The 14,794-nt window shown below is 48.4% G+C and overlaps 1 protein-coding gene across 28 annotated transcripts in view; it reads left to right on the top strand.

Moving 5' to 3' along the window:
* Osbp2 (oxysterol binding protein 2) overlaps nucleotides 1-14,794 on the top strand; it is a 161,694-nt gene that overhangs the window by 44,081 nt on the left and 102,819 nt on the right. For 3 of the 28 annotated variants that reach the window (XM_063273200.1, XM_063273198.1, XM_063273196.1), the window contains exon 1: nucleotides 8,338-8,456. The exons of 20 other annotated variants lie outside the window; for them this stretch is intronic. The gene's annotated coding sequence lies outside the window, so the exon portion shown is untranslated. Of the gene's footprint in view, nucleotides 1-8,298; nucleotides 8,457-14,794 lie in introns of those variants that run through there. 5 more of the 28 variants (XM_039092023.1, XM_063273190.1, XM_063273197.1 and 2 more) reach the window with 4 other exon arrangements.

Below are 14,794 nucleotides of genomic sequence, written 5' to 3'. Positions count from 1 at the left end.
CCAACATACAATGCCACAGGGTGTACATTCTTATCCCAACAGGGGACATAGTGAGGAAATACTGAACCAAAACAGGACTAAAACCCAACATGGCAAACTCCTGTAGATCCATGTCTAATGTCAGGGGCTTAGGTGTCTCTGCCCTTCCAGCTTTGCTGCCTGCAACACATTTCTCTCTCTCAGGCTGGTCCCACTTCCTCTGTGCAGCTTTCCTTGGCCAATACCCTGCATCCCTGTCAAATGTCTCCAGTACAACCCAGGCATCATTTCCACAGCTTCCTGCAATGGCCCCTCCATGCTTTCATGCAGGGTCCCTCCTGACACACAGCTTTCCTCAGTGACTTTCCTTAACCACAACCCCCTTACTCCTGTATCCTTCCTGACTCTAGAATCTAGAGCAAAGAATCACATGGCCAATGCTACAAAGATTTCTGCATGCTTGGGGTGGAGCCTGTCTCTCTCCTTGAGTTAGACTAGAAGAAGTTTTTATTTGTTGTTGCTTTAGTCATGGTGTCTTTTTAAGAACCAGATAATTCCTGAGGCCTTTTCTTTTTTACAAGTGGAAGCTTGGCTGGCGGAGTCTTGCCCCAAGGCTCCCCTCCCTTCATTCCATTTCAGATCAGTTCTCTCCTTAATCTCCTTCCCTCTTTTAGCACAAGCTTTGGCTCCAACATTAAGCTTCCTACTTCTCCTTTTCTCCTCAAACTGTACATTTTGTATTTGTTTTTGCCCTGCTTGCCTGTTTTTGTTTTAGATCTGCTTAAGATTTATCACTAATAGTCATGCAACAGAATCAGTATTAGGCTGTCTTGAAATTTCCACTGTCAACATTATTAGTCCCAAATTCTCCAACCTAGCCTCAGGAAGATTCTTAAGACAAGGCAAAGTATCTCTTTGCCAAATATCACAAGAATGATCTTTAGCCCTGTTGCTAATACTATTCCCCCCTGAAACCTTTAGGTGGGCCTCCATAGTCCACATAGCTCTTACCGCTACTGCCTTCCAAGCCCCAACTAGGATGGCCCATTGTGCCTTGCTTACAGTGTTTAACTGCTTTCCTTTTCCACAGTACCAAGGTCTTTCAAATTCCTCCAAAAATAGCATGGCCAGGCCTGTCATAGTGATACCCCACTCCTTGTACCAACTTTTACCTTAGTTACTGGTTTATCACTGTGATAATACACCATGACCAAAGCCACCTATAGAAGAAACTGTTTACCAGGATCTTATGGTTTCAGGGGTTTAGAGTCCATGACCATCCTTGCAGGGAGGCATGGCACTGAAGCAGTAGCTAAGAGCTTACATCTGATCCACAGGCATGAGACAGAGATAGAGACAGAGACACACAGAGAGACAGAGAGAGAGAGAGAGAGAGAGAGAGAGAGAGAGAGAGAGAGAGAGAACTCAATGACATGGGTTTTTGAAATGTCAAAACCAACCCTACAGTAACACACCTCCTCCAACAAGGCCACACCTCTTAGTCCTTCCCAAACAGTTCTACCAACTAAGGACCAAGCACTTAAATATATGAACCTATAGGGGCAATTCTCATTCAAACCACCACAAGGGGAAACTAGAAAGTACTTTGAGGTGGATGGAAATGAGAACATGATATAGGTATAGGTATAGGTATAGGTATAGGTATAGGTATAGGTATAGGTATAGGTATAGGTATAGGTATAGGTATAGGTATAGGTATAGGTATAGGTATAGGTATAAACAAAACGTGGTGTATAGCAAGAATAACTCTCAGAAATTTATGGCTATAAAAACACATACTGACAAACCTGCAGTGAAACAGGAGAATCAACAAACAGGAAGAGAAGACTACCATCGCTAAAACCAGACTGGAAAATGGAGGTGTGTTAGCTTGTAGCCTGCCCCATACAACAGCCAGACCCCATCGCAGGAAGAAATCAGGCTACACCTTCTGCCGCTGTTTCCTGAAGGCTAATTCTGTGTCAGCACCTTTTCCAAACCAACTTTTGCCCTTGCCTTGTTTCTAACAATCATTACTACTGCCCTTGCAGATGTAAAGTGAAATATGCACAGTTGGAAGACCTAGGTGAGAGGAAATGGGAAGATGTCTGAATGTGCGTGTGTCACCATGGCTAACTACAGAAATCTTAGCATTTATAGAAGAGTGTTGCATGGGAATCAGATTTTACAGTAAATGGCATCACTGGTCTTAAAGAAGAATGTATACCAATCCTATCAAGGAAAAAACTCAATAGAAAGGAATACCAACCATGATACCAAAGCCAATGAACACATGACAAGAAAACTTGGCCCATCACCATTATGAACACAGATGCAAACAATATCTAACATGTAGGCTAAAGGGTTATGTTCCATGATCAAGTAGGATATATTTCACAAGTCCAAGGAGGTTCAAAATGAGAAAAAACAATCAATGTAATATAGCAGTTTGATTGAAGGACGGCACACAATCATCTCAAGTAATGCAAGAAAAAGATTTGACAAACATCCAACACTTTCACAGTACAATCACTCAGTAAGGGGTGGAGGAATAAGAGTTTGGATATTCTGTTGGGGTCCATGTTTACCAAAGCACCCAATGTGTTCAAGTTTGGGCTCTGGGGACTGGAGTCTTGCAAGCGTGCTGTTGCTGCTGACACAACTCGTTGCTTATCTTCATGGCTTGCTGCCTGACAGAATGGCTCGAAGGAGGAGACATATTCTGGCTCATGGTTTCATACCGTTGAGCATGGCAGCAAAGGTGTCCAGTGACGGCGGCACATAGCAGCAGATCTTCACTTGTGTTTATCCAGGAAACAGAGCTAGGGTGAAACCTTCTAAGGCTCTTCCCTGGTGACCTGCTTCTGCTAGCCAGGCCCTGCCTCCTAAAAGCTCCACACCAGAGCATTCAAAACATGGTCCTCTAGGGAACATTTCAGTTCAAACAGGAACAATGACAGACCTGGCACAGGACCTTGTAGGGAATGGTCATCCTGTCTTTGTTCCAGTCCTCCCCGGAGAGCAACCTTCTCCTTCCCCTCAGTTCTGGGTTTTAGGAGAAGGGACCCAGAGAACTGGGCCACAAACTCTTCTTCCCTTGACCTGATGAACACAGCTGGCCCTGTCCTCTCTGGCTCGGCCTCCAGCTATCTTTGGGGAGACAGGCACCACTAGTCTTTAGACTGTGTTCATTCTTCTTCAACCAAAGGTAAAGAAGGCAAATGTCTCTTCTCTCAGTGTCTTCTGCAAAGCTCTTGTCCTCTCCCGAGTGTCCCTGAGAGATTTGGAGGTCATGGTATACTGTATCAGAGCACATACAATCTAATAACCCTCGATAAGCCAGCCTACCTTCCTGGTGAGGCCTGCTGGGCTTGCTCACCCAGGGGAAGCCCAGGTCCTGCCACTGCCCTGCTTCCTGGCATGAGCTTGGTCCACCTGGTGGCATTTTCTTTGTTCTGCCTCTCACCGACCCCAGGTCAAATGACCATACTTCTCTCCCTCTGTCCCCCCTCAAGGGTTCATGGATACTGTGCCTTCTTTCTTCCTTCCTTTCTTCCTTTCTTTCTTTCTTTCTGTCTGTCTGTCTGTCTGTCTGTCTGTCTGTCTGTCTGTCTGTCTTGCTCTCTTGCTTGCTTTTTTATTTTTTAGGTGGAGTTTCACTGTTTTAGTCCAGGCGGGCCTGAAACCTACTCTATATGTCACAGACTAGCTTTGAACTCCTGATTCCCTTGCTCCCACCTCTTAAGTGCTAGGATTACAGGTGTCTGCCCCCCTGCCAGGCTTGTAGGTTTTGTTTGTTGTTTTGTTTGTTTGATTTGGTTTGAAATTGAGTTCTCTTTGCCTTTGTTAAAAAAAATCGGACAATAAATACTGCCTCTGAGGAAGAAAGTCATCCAACTGTTATCCTCATACACTGCTCACAATGCAAGCCCTCCTTGCATCCTGCTACCCTGTCTGAGGCTACCTGACCACCCTGCTCTGTGGAAATCCCACAGCTCCATTTTTTCCTACCTTCCTCAAGGACCCTCTGCCATAGGGAGCCCTGTGTCATTTCCCTGTGGGGTTATGGACCCATCTGTAACCTACTGTCATGCTCAGGCTGAGGGGGTAGCTCCTGACTGCCACTCATGGCGTCTCTTCTTGGAGCGGCACCTGCCCTTTTCTGAAACCTGCCTTTGAGACTCAGCCATTTGCTGACTATGTCTTCCCAACTGCATTGACACACGTGTTCCCTTCATCTGCCTTCAGGTTCATGAGGATTTGTGTCCTTTGACCCCTCCCTGTACCTTCTTCCCAGGTACTGGAATCACAGATGTTTGCCACAATGCCTGGCTTGCACTTACCACAGTTTTGCCTTTGTTGAGTGATGACTGCTGCTTGGCCATCTCACCCCCATGGCACATGGCTGTCTAGCCAGGATCCACACATTTCTTAGTCCCTTGATCCCTCAGCGTATTCAATTGCCAGACTCCCCAAGCCTGGGGTCAGCCTACTTACGACCTATGGAGGTTCATCCTGCTGCTGGATTAACATCTCTACCTGAACAGGTACAACCTGGAGAGCCCAGCTTTCTGACACTGGACATGACGTTGCCATCTACAATTGCATCAGGCTGAATTCACAGCTGTTGTGAGATGTGTGTGGTCCTCAGGCCACAGGTTACACCTGCCCAGCTTAACCATTCCCACTTCACCCTTCCACCCCACTTGGCAATGCCAGACCCACAGGGTCAGGGAGCAGAGAGCATGCAGGGCTATGGGCAGCTAGCGGATAGTGGAGGAGGCCTCAGATGGTGTCTCAGAGGACCTCCCTTCTGGCTGGAGATGGACAAGGCCACAGGCCACAAGGGACCAGAGCTCATCTAGGTCTTGGCAAGGTAGTCTTTTCCTAGTTTCATATTTTCTTTTTTTTTAAATTTATTTATTATATATAAGTACACTGTTGCTGTCTCAGACACACCAGAAGAGGGCACCAGATCCCATCACAGATGGTTGTGAGCCACCATGTAGTTGCTGGGATTTGAACTCAGGACCTCTGGAAGAGCAGTCAGTGTTCTTATCCACTGAGCCACCTCTCCAGCCCAGTTTCATATCTTCAAGCTCTTCCTTATGCCTGTCTTGAAAAGAGCATCTGTCAAACAGTGAAGCAATTCCTGGTCCCAAGGACTTGCTCACTAAGTAGCATTCTCTGATGTGGAAAGTTTTATCTCATGTTCACAGCTGCCATCTTGTGGCTGGCTGGACTTTGGGAGAGCGTGCTGGACCTGACACAGCCATGCTCACTTGCCTGCCTTTTTTACTGTCAGTCACGTAGGGTCACCAGGATGCAGAAGAGCCCAGGCAAATAAGGAACCCCTGTAGGTAGCCCCTACAGGGCTAACAAGGCCAGCAAAGGGTCAGCTATGCACACTGCCTGTGTTTCTTGCCCCCTTTTGCAGTTCATCCTCCTGTACTGTAGCCTGTCTGTGCCTCTTCTGGGTTTATTCTCCGCTTATCAGCCTTCATCAGGATCCTTGGACACTAGACTGTCCTCAAACCCTTCGTCAACACCTTGACATGGTCAGCTATTCCCCAGCCTGAACCACTTGGCATGATCCCATCTGTGGGCTCCATGGCTCCAATTTAGTATCTTTAATATCAGCAATGGCCTGTGGCAGTCACCTCCTTGTACCCCTCCATGCTGTTGGACTCCTTTCTTTGTTTTGTTTTGCTTTGTTTTTTAGACAGGCTATTCATGTGTCCTGGCTGTACTAGAACCCACTGTGTAGACCAGGCTGGCCTTGAATGCAGAGGCCCACCTGCCTCTGCCTCCTGAGTGCTGACATTAAAGCAGTGTGTCACCACGCTGGTGGCCTTGAAGTAGCTTTCTCTTCTTTCCTTGCTTGGACTGAGGTTGCTCCCTGGGCTCCTGCTTGGGGGAGGCTCCTGTTTGCTTGCCCAGTTGACTCGAATCCCTCATGCCTGCTTGGCTGTCTCCTAACCATGGGCAGCCTTGGGTAACCATAGGCCCAGGCTCACATCCCAACTATGGCTCGTATTCACTGGGTCACTGTTCCGGTGTTCCCTCGCCCATAAAGCTGAGGGTTGTCTAAAAGAATAAGTGAAGCCGTGTCACACGGAGCACCCGTGACCCTGTGCTTTCTTTGAAAATTAAACAGCCCCACAAGGCCGGAATCTGAGGTAGCATCAGACAGGTGGTAATTGGGGGAGTTTTTCCCTTCAGAATCTTGTGGACTGTGTGGAGAAGTGACAGTCTCCTGCAGGGGTGACTATCCAGGTCAGCCCAGGGAACAGGAAGTGTATAGGATGTGACCGTGTAGGCAGCAGAGGGCTCAACCCTGCCGAAATCGCACTGTGCTCCTCAAAAGTGAGCAAACTCTCTCTCTCTCTCTCTCTCTCTCTCTCTCTCTCTCTCTCTCTCTCTCTCTCTCCCCCTCCCTCCCTCCCTCCATCTGTCCCTCTCTTCTTCCCTCTATCCTTCCCTCTCTCCCTTCTTCTATCCTTCCCTCCATTCCCCCTTCTCTGTTTGGCAATAAAGTGATATGCAGTGTATAAAGTTCTGGAGTTGGCCCAAAAGACTGAAAAGGGATTTTTTTTTATGGAGTAGAAAATACCAGATGAGAGGGAGGGAGGGAAGTAGCAGGGGATGGGGGTTGGGGAGAGAGCGCACACAGATGCATGTTCAGTAAAATGACTCCATAAAGCCTTTATGGAGCCAAGCATGGTGGTGCATGCCTATAACCCCAGTCTTCATGAGGCTGAGGCAGGAGGATGGAAGGCCAGGGCAAGCATGGACTACACAGTGAGATCTGTCTCAGAAAAATATTAAATTGCTTATGACCTCCTGGGCTCATGTCCAGCCATCTCATGCCTCGGCGACTTCACTAGTAAACTCTATAAAACATTTGTAAAATAAACAACGCCACGTGCACACATTGTCTTCTAGAAAGCGGGGAAGGAGAGATTTCTGGGCCATTGTGTAAAGACGATGCTGTCTTGATGCAAACCAGACAGTGGCACAGGTGAGCTGCAGCTCGATGTCTGTCCCGAACACAGATTTTAAATAATCATCAAATATTAGCAATTGGAAAAGTGTAAATAGTGTTCACCATGATCAAGACAGACTCGTGCCAGGAGTGCCACATGATGCCAGCATTTGAAGGTCAGTCTAAGTGACCACTGTGGCAACACTCTACATGTCAAAAATGACACAACCCTGTCAACTCATTCGACAGAATCCAATTCCATGTCTGGGGAAAGCTCTGTAAACTAGGAATCACCTCCATTGCATTAAGGCCGACCTCAAAAAGCCAACTTCACGCTGTGGGTGCCGGGTGCTTCTTGGAGATGAACAGAGAAAGCTGTCCACTCTTGCCCAGATGCTCACCTCTCACTGACAATCCTAGCCAGCAAGTTAGCAAGGGAAGGGCAACAAACCCCCCCCCCCATCAGAACGGGGGAAATAGACCCTCCCTGTTTGCAAATTACACAATAGAGCTGTAGCGGGGGGGGGGGGATTCCTTAAATGTTAGCAACGTGTCATCCTGGGTTGTTTCCTTGCTCGTATGATTTTTAATTGTTAAGTTGGTCATGGGGACACATACTTATAATCCCAGCCCTTGGAGGCAGGAAGATAGAGAATTGGAGACCAGCTTGGTTACAGACCAGCATGGGACCAAGAGCAAACCCTGGTTTAATAAGCTTCCCTGAGTAGGATGGCTGGGTTGACAAGTCACTCACACTGTCTCATTTAGCAACTTTTATTTAGTGTGTGTTGTGTATGTAGAATTCAAACATGAGCTTTCACCAGACATGGTATTGAATTCTGTCGGATGAGTTGACAGGGCCGTGTCATTTTTGGCATGCACAGTGTTAGCACAGTTGTCACTTTTTATCGGCCTGCACTCAATCTTGTCCTGGGCGGTGTGATACCCCATCTTCTTGGGGCCTCTGCTCTGGACCTCCTGGTCTGCAGGCAAACCTCCTGGTGAGCAAACAAGACTATCCCTTGAGTTAACACAGGGGGGTGCTAGAGGATGGTTCCTGCACTTGCCTTCCTTCTAAATGGATAGCTAACACTATTAACTATGTCAATAGCGCTCAGTGCATTCAGACCATTTTTTAGATTATCTTCGGATCTGCCGAAGGGTGAGGGGGTGTCTGGAAAGCTCTAAGACTTGAGCACAGGGCCAGCCACCTTTTTATCTGGGACTTTACTTCCAGGGCGCTAATCAAGCTCTAGGGTTTCCTTTCTCTTGTCTGTTAGCATCCTTGCCACCGCTTTGATGTCACGGACCTATTCTGATGTCATAGTCTAGTGACAGAATCTTCTCACCAGCCTAGATTCTGTCCTTAGAGAGAGCAGGCAGGCAGCAGGGCAGGGCTGGGGCAGGGGTGGCTGGTGGCCCTGGGGGCCTACCTTAAAGAACATCTGCCAGCCTACCCTCCTTCTACTCCGGGATGAACATCCTCTAAAAGGTAAGGCTCAGAGAACTTTCTTCCTGCTGGTGTCGGTGCCGAGGTGGAAATAATCCGTGGGGAGTGTGGGGTCGGCGTGGCTTTGTAAACACCACTCTAGAACTTCCTGTCTGCGTCCTAAGTGGCTAGCAGACGCCACACGTCTCCCTTGGTACATGAGGGAATCTGAAATGTTATATCTCCCTCCGTCCTTTATTCCCATTCTTATTTTATATGTGCGGTGTTTTGACATGTATGTCTGTGAACCGTGTGCCTGCAGTGTCTGCAGAGGCCAGAAGAGGGCACCAGGTCCTCTGAGGATAGTGTTACAGGTGCCTATATGCCGCCCTGTGGGTGCTGGCTGGGACTAGAACCTGGGGTCTTCTGGAGGAGCAGCCAGTGCCTTTGATTGATACATCTCCAGCCCCTTGGAGACAGGGACAGGCCGTGCAGCTGGGCAGCTGACCTGGGGCTTGCCGTGTGCAATAACTCAGGCTGGCTTCAGATTTGCAATCCTACCTCAGCTTCCTGAGTACTGGGAGTCATGTGTGCCAGGAAAGGGACGGTTCTGTAGTAGGAGAACTGAAGGTTTCTGGGCTGTAATTAAATCGAGCACAGGGTGGGCTGGGGGCAGGTGTAATTCTGGAGAGCTCCTAGTGGGAAAGACCTTGTAGGAAGTTGTTAACTGGAGAGCTACAGGTAGGAGGAGGTTGTAAAACTTTGGGGATGAGATTTTAAAAGCCTTTTCTTCAATTGTGAAAAAAATTAAGACATAAACTGATCAGAAGGGTCTGAGGAACCTATGCGTACTTACCACACAGACGCCAGTGTGTCTGGAGGTCACAGGCACTCTTGTCTGGAAGCCTCCCCTGGTTCAGGCACACATCGGTCACTCCATCCCCCCACCCCTGGTGATTGTACCTAGTGCCTTATGTGTACTCCGCAAGCCCCTCCCCCTTTGCATTTTGAGACAAGGTTTTGCGGTGTTGACCGGGCTGGCTTTGAACTTGCTTTGGCTTCACCCCTAAAGAAGCCAGGATTGCAGGCCTATGCAATCCTACTAGGTCCCGCTCATCCATGTAACTTTAAAGGAGAAGGGTTTGGTTTTGTTTTTTATCAAAACACAACACCCATCTCTATGAAATCTACACTGGGAGGAGGTTTGCTTAAAGGAACCTCGTTTTTTCCTGAGTCCCGCAGTGTTAGGGAGGTAGAGGCGGGGATTCAGAGGGGGGAGACAGGACCCCGTGTTGGTTGACTGCTAGCAGAGAAACTGGTTTCTGAGCAGTCCCCTGGGCATCATAAAGGAAGCTAAGAAATCTTGCTGGGAAGATTTTTGTCTCTTCCCAGAGAAGGGGGCCTCAGGCACAGTCTTCTGAGAACTTAGCGTTGGTGGCTGGGGAGAACATGATGGGGCTATGGCTGAGTGGAGGAGCTGCTGACCCAAAGCAGAACAGAGTGCCTACCAACATGTAGGAAGGTGAACGGATTGTTTTAGATACGACCCTGTGACCCACACGGAAGGCTGTGCATTCCCCCCCCCCCCCCCCCCCCCGCTGTCCTGGGTTCCTCGGCTGGTCTAACACAGATGTGAGACGGCTGACTGAAATTGGCTTCGGAGAGAAGGATGTTTGCACATGTCCATGTGTGTGTGTGTGCATGTGTGCCTGCATGCATGCATGCATGCGTGTGTTTCTCTACAGGGCCCATTGGTGTTGGGGAACAATATCCCAGGCGACCTGCTTTAAAGACCAGAGAGATGTTATGCAGAGCGTAGGGGGAGTGTCCCCGGAGGATTGTAGGAACAGTGGTCCTTTTTAAGGTTTATTTATTATATATAAGTATACTGTAGCTGTCTTCAGACACACCAGAAGAGGGCATCAGATCTCATTACAGATGGTTGTGAGCCACTATGTGGTTACTGGAATTTGAACTCAGGACCTCTGGAAGAGCAGTCAGTGCTCTTAACCCCTGAGCCATCTCTCCAGCCCCAGACAGTGGTTCTTAATTCCACTTCCATTTCTGGTCTCCCCCAGGGTCCCTCTGTGTCTTTGCCCTCTGCAGACTGACTTCTTCTGCCTCAGCTTTGCTGTACAGGGCGACCCACCTGGCACCTGGGCTTCAGATTTATCCACAAGAGGCGGCAGAACCTCTCCAAGCAGGTTGCCAACTTTGATCTGAGCAGATGTGGCTAAAATGGACTGGGATGGTGCCTGAGGGTGTCGTGGTGAAGGAGTGTTAAGCCCTGCCCTTTCTTCTAAGTCCAGGGAACCTTCCCTGACCGCCTCTAGCCTATCCAGTAGCTCCGTACTGCCCTCCTCAGAAGCCAGAGCATAAGGCAGGCCGCTGCTTCCGGAGCCTGGATATTCCCAGTGACTCCTTTCCCAGCCCAGTCAGTCGGAGAACTGTGAGCTCAGATCCAGTTTTAGAAGACAAGCCTAGCCGGCAAACGGGCACACAGGCAAATGGGTGCTGTAGCTGTCGTGTGCAAAACCTTCCTGGGAAGCAACTGTTTAGAGACACGAGCAGGGTGTTCGGAAGATCCCCAAAGCCACTCCCGGGCTTTATGCATGTGGCACAGTAGCTGTCCTTTTGCAGCCATGACTTAGTCAGACACATTGTCGGGGGCAGGGCACAGGGCTTCAGGCTAGAGCAAGCTGCCGCCCTTCTTTGGAGGGCCACCTTCCTTCCATTAACGGTGCTAATGGCTTGGCCTCCTCAGTCTGTGTTTGGTGGTCTTGGATATTTTTAAATTTCCTTCCTGATGTGATGAAATACTCTGACAGGTATATTGGGCCAGCATTTCCACATCCCAGTCCATCACTGAAGGAATCAGAGCAGGAGATCAAATCATAGACCTTGGAACGATGCTGCCTTTCATTCCTTTGTAAACTAGCTTTCTTATCTAGTCCAGGTTCATCTGCCTAGGGATGGTGCCGCCCATAGTGGCCTGGGTCCTTCTACATCAAAAGTCAAGACAGTCTCCCACAGACATAACCACAAGGCCAGTCTGATCTAGGCAGTCTCAATTGAGGCTTCTTTTCTCAGAGGACTCTAGACTATATCAAGTTGAAATTTAAGGTTAGTCAGGACACAAACATAGGTTTCAAAAAGTAGGTTCTTCCTAAAAATAACGAGGCATCAGTACAGAGCGTTTTCCTGTGTTTGGAATCAGCCTTAGAAATCAAGGCCAAGACTTAGGTAGCAAGTGGTGGGCCAGGTCTTTTGTGAGAACTAATTATGTTCCATTCACCCATTGTCTTAGTCTCTTCCTGTTGTAATGGATTATGGGAACTGGTTTGCCAAGAGTGAAGGTTTGCTCTGTTTCCTGTGCTGAAGGTTTTAGGGCCAAGATCAGTCACCTGCACCTCCTTAGACCTTCTTGCTGACCAGAACTTTCTTTAGAGTCCAAGGTGGCTCAGAGCAAGACAGATGTCCAGATCCTCCCTCCCCTCTTCCTCTCTCTCTTCCTCCTCCTCTTTTGAATCACACAGCACCTTTACTTTTAGTTAACAGAAACCATGATTCATTGCACTTATGATGATTAGTATCCGGCATGCAGTGCCTACCTAAAACTGCTGTTTTCGGCTGGCCTAAATCTTGATTATACTAAAGGCCCATCTGTAACATCCTGTACTCTGGTACACGGAGTAAATTAACTTCCTGCGGCAGCCACCTAATGAGAACTGTGCCCACAGCTAGAGTCTTCTCTAGCTAGAGGTCGGGCTGCCTTAACACATTTTAAAATAAATATTTAAGTAAATCACAATGTAGAGGAGAGAGATAACCTGGGAAGCTGTACTGGATTAGCACACGGCTTGTTAGGGACAGTACAGACTCCAGAACTGGGTTTTGTGATTTAATAGACCACACAGGTACATGTCTGAAAGGGTGAATTCATTCCGGACGTTCAGGGAGACCTTCCTGACTGGGAAGTAACAGTAGGAGGAACTGGGCGCTTCTGACCTGGAAGTGTAAGCCATGGACCCCTCCCCCATCTATTGCATGGCTTTATAAAAAACATATTCATAAACATAAAATAAAGATAAATCTTAAATACACACAAACAAATATGCGTATGACCCTCGAGCCACCTCCAACAGTGGATCTTAGCACGTTCTCTTGGGATGCAATGTCCCAAGAATGACAAGACCTTAGAGTAGCAATCCTTCCCAACAGTCATCTCTCACCCATCTCAGCGAACAGGTTGAGGTAAATCCAAGAGTTTATGAGAAGACTGCTCTTGATCTCCAGGTCTTTGCCAGGTGACTCAAGATGGCCAGCATGTGTCCCTGCAGTTCTTGACACAGTTGACAAAGCAGGCTTCAGCCAGACATGGGGGAGGAGGGCAGGGAGCATGGCGGCTTTGCTCCCCAGTATGCTTCTGATACACACTGCAGAAGAAAGGGGCCATCCATCCCTGCGTGGCTGTGTGTGTCAAAATGGACCCCATGGTCTCTCACAAAGCAGCTCTCCCCAGCCAGACATAGCGGCATATACTTATAATCAAGAAGCTGAGGCAGGAGAATTGATGTAAGTTTGAGGCTGAGCTGGACTTCATAGCAAGGTCCTTTTTCAAAAAGCAAGAGTACAACAATGAGAGAAAAGTAGGTCGAACACCACCTAATTGCACTATTCCCGTGTTTCTGGCCTTACTTAACCTTAATCACCTCTCAAGCATTTCCAAACCCCAGGCAGATTACTTTTCTGCCCCTCTTTACAGCTCACAATAGAGACTAAATTTTGATGGGGATATTTAGATTGTAGCAACCAGTCACACTACAGGAAGCCTACATCGGCTGGGTGCTATGGTATCTCCAGGCCATGGTCTGGATTTGTACCCGACCCTGTATTTTTGACACTGCTTTCCAGGGCACACAACATTGTAGGCCCAGTTTTTCTTAGATGGAAAAGCCCGATGCTGTGTCTATGCATAGGCCCTCCCAGGAACAGAAACGCCAGATCTTTGGTGTGTACATTGTCACACACCTATACGGTTCCTTAGTTCAAGTGAAAGCCAAGAAGTGGGGCCAGTAGGCAGCACAACCTGGGCAGCCAGGCCTCACACTGAGCTGCCTAAGGAAGGACATTGGTGTGGCCCTGTGTTCATGCATACACTGGGTCACCTCATACTGCCAGCAAGATGACATTCACTGAGTATCAGGAGGGTGGCCTTCCTGCCACTGTTGTTGCTCTTCCTGCTCTGTTTTCTTCCCTTGCTTGGGTCTGTGGTAAATGTCCTACCACCCACAGTCACCTCTGTGTGTAATTTCCCTCATGTATAGTCCTTTCCTAGGAAAAAAACATAACTTTGTGTGGATATTGTGAATGGGATCACGGGTCTAAATTGGGATCCTAGGTCTGGATCCCATCGTCCTATCACCTCGTAGTCTGAGAAATGAATCTGAAGGTCCTAAGAAAACACTATTTGTTTCTGAGTCAGAGTCCCACTGTCTAGTCCCGCCTGGCCTAGAGCTTACAGAAATGAGCCTGCCTCTGCTTCCTAGTACTGGGATTGAAGGCATGTGCTACCACATGCGTACCTCTGCCTCAGGAGTAGTAGGATTAAAGCAAGTGTCTGCTTCCCCAGAACATAGTACATCGCAGTCGCCAGAGTGAATCACACTGAGTAGCCAGTAGCCTGACTCTAGGGCTGGGCGCTTGCAGGCTGGAGGTAGATGTTTGACTCCTAGTACGGCCCCCTCCCAATACCCCACTAGCAGGTCCCGTGGGAACATTGTATATCCGGGGCAAAGCCGCTCTGGGATCCACAGTGAGTCTCACTCTGCCCCTAGTGTGGGCAACAACTACTATTGAGATGGGGTCAAGGTCAGAGTTCCGGGACTCTGCCATTTTTATGTGCCAACCCACTTTGATCCTTTACTTTCTAAGTTGAATCTTTTTGGCACTTGTGGGTCTAACATCCGGTGTCTCGTGTTCTGACAGGATTCCCATTTCAAGCACCCCCTAAAGTAAACACCAGGTATTGATTTTAATTCTTAAGTATTTAGCCCAGTCTGGGGAGGGGGGTGGGGAGAGAGAGAGAGAGAGAGAGAGAGAGAGAGAGAGAGAGAGAGAGAGAGTGTGTTTTAGCCATTTTTTTGTACATAGGAAGAGACAGGGGAGTGTAAAGGGTCAACCCATGAACCACACCATCCTATTTTCTATTCTGCTCCCCAAGGCAGTCATTTCTTCTCTTAGCACAGTGGTGTCAGCCTGAGTCGTTTGCCCTCTGGCTCAGGTCCTGCCCTGCGTTGTGCTATAGAGCTCAGAGCAGAAGCCTGGGAGCCTCTGACAAGGAAGCCAGCCCAGGAGCATGCTCCACCTCTCCATAGCAGCCTGTACTTTCTAGAGTCCAC

Source organism: Rattus norvegicus, chromosome 14 (assembly GCF_036323735.1).
Source record: "Rattus norvegicus strain BN/NHsdMcwi chromosome 14, GRCr8, whole genome shotgun sequence".
In the NCBI taxonomy this organism is placed as follows: Eukaryota; Metazoa; Chordata; class Mammalia; order Rodentia; family Muridae; genus Rattus; species Rattus norvegicus.
This window is presented reverse-complemented; position numbering and strand designations above follow the sequence as displayed.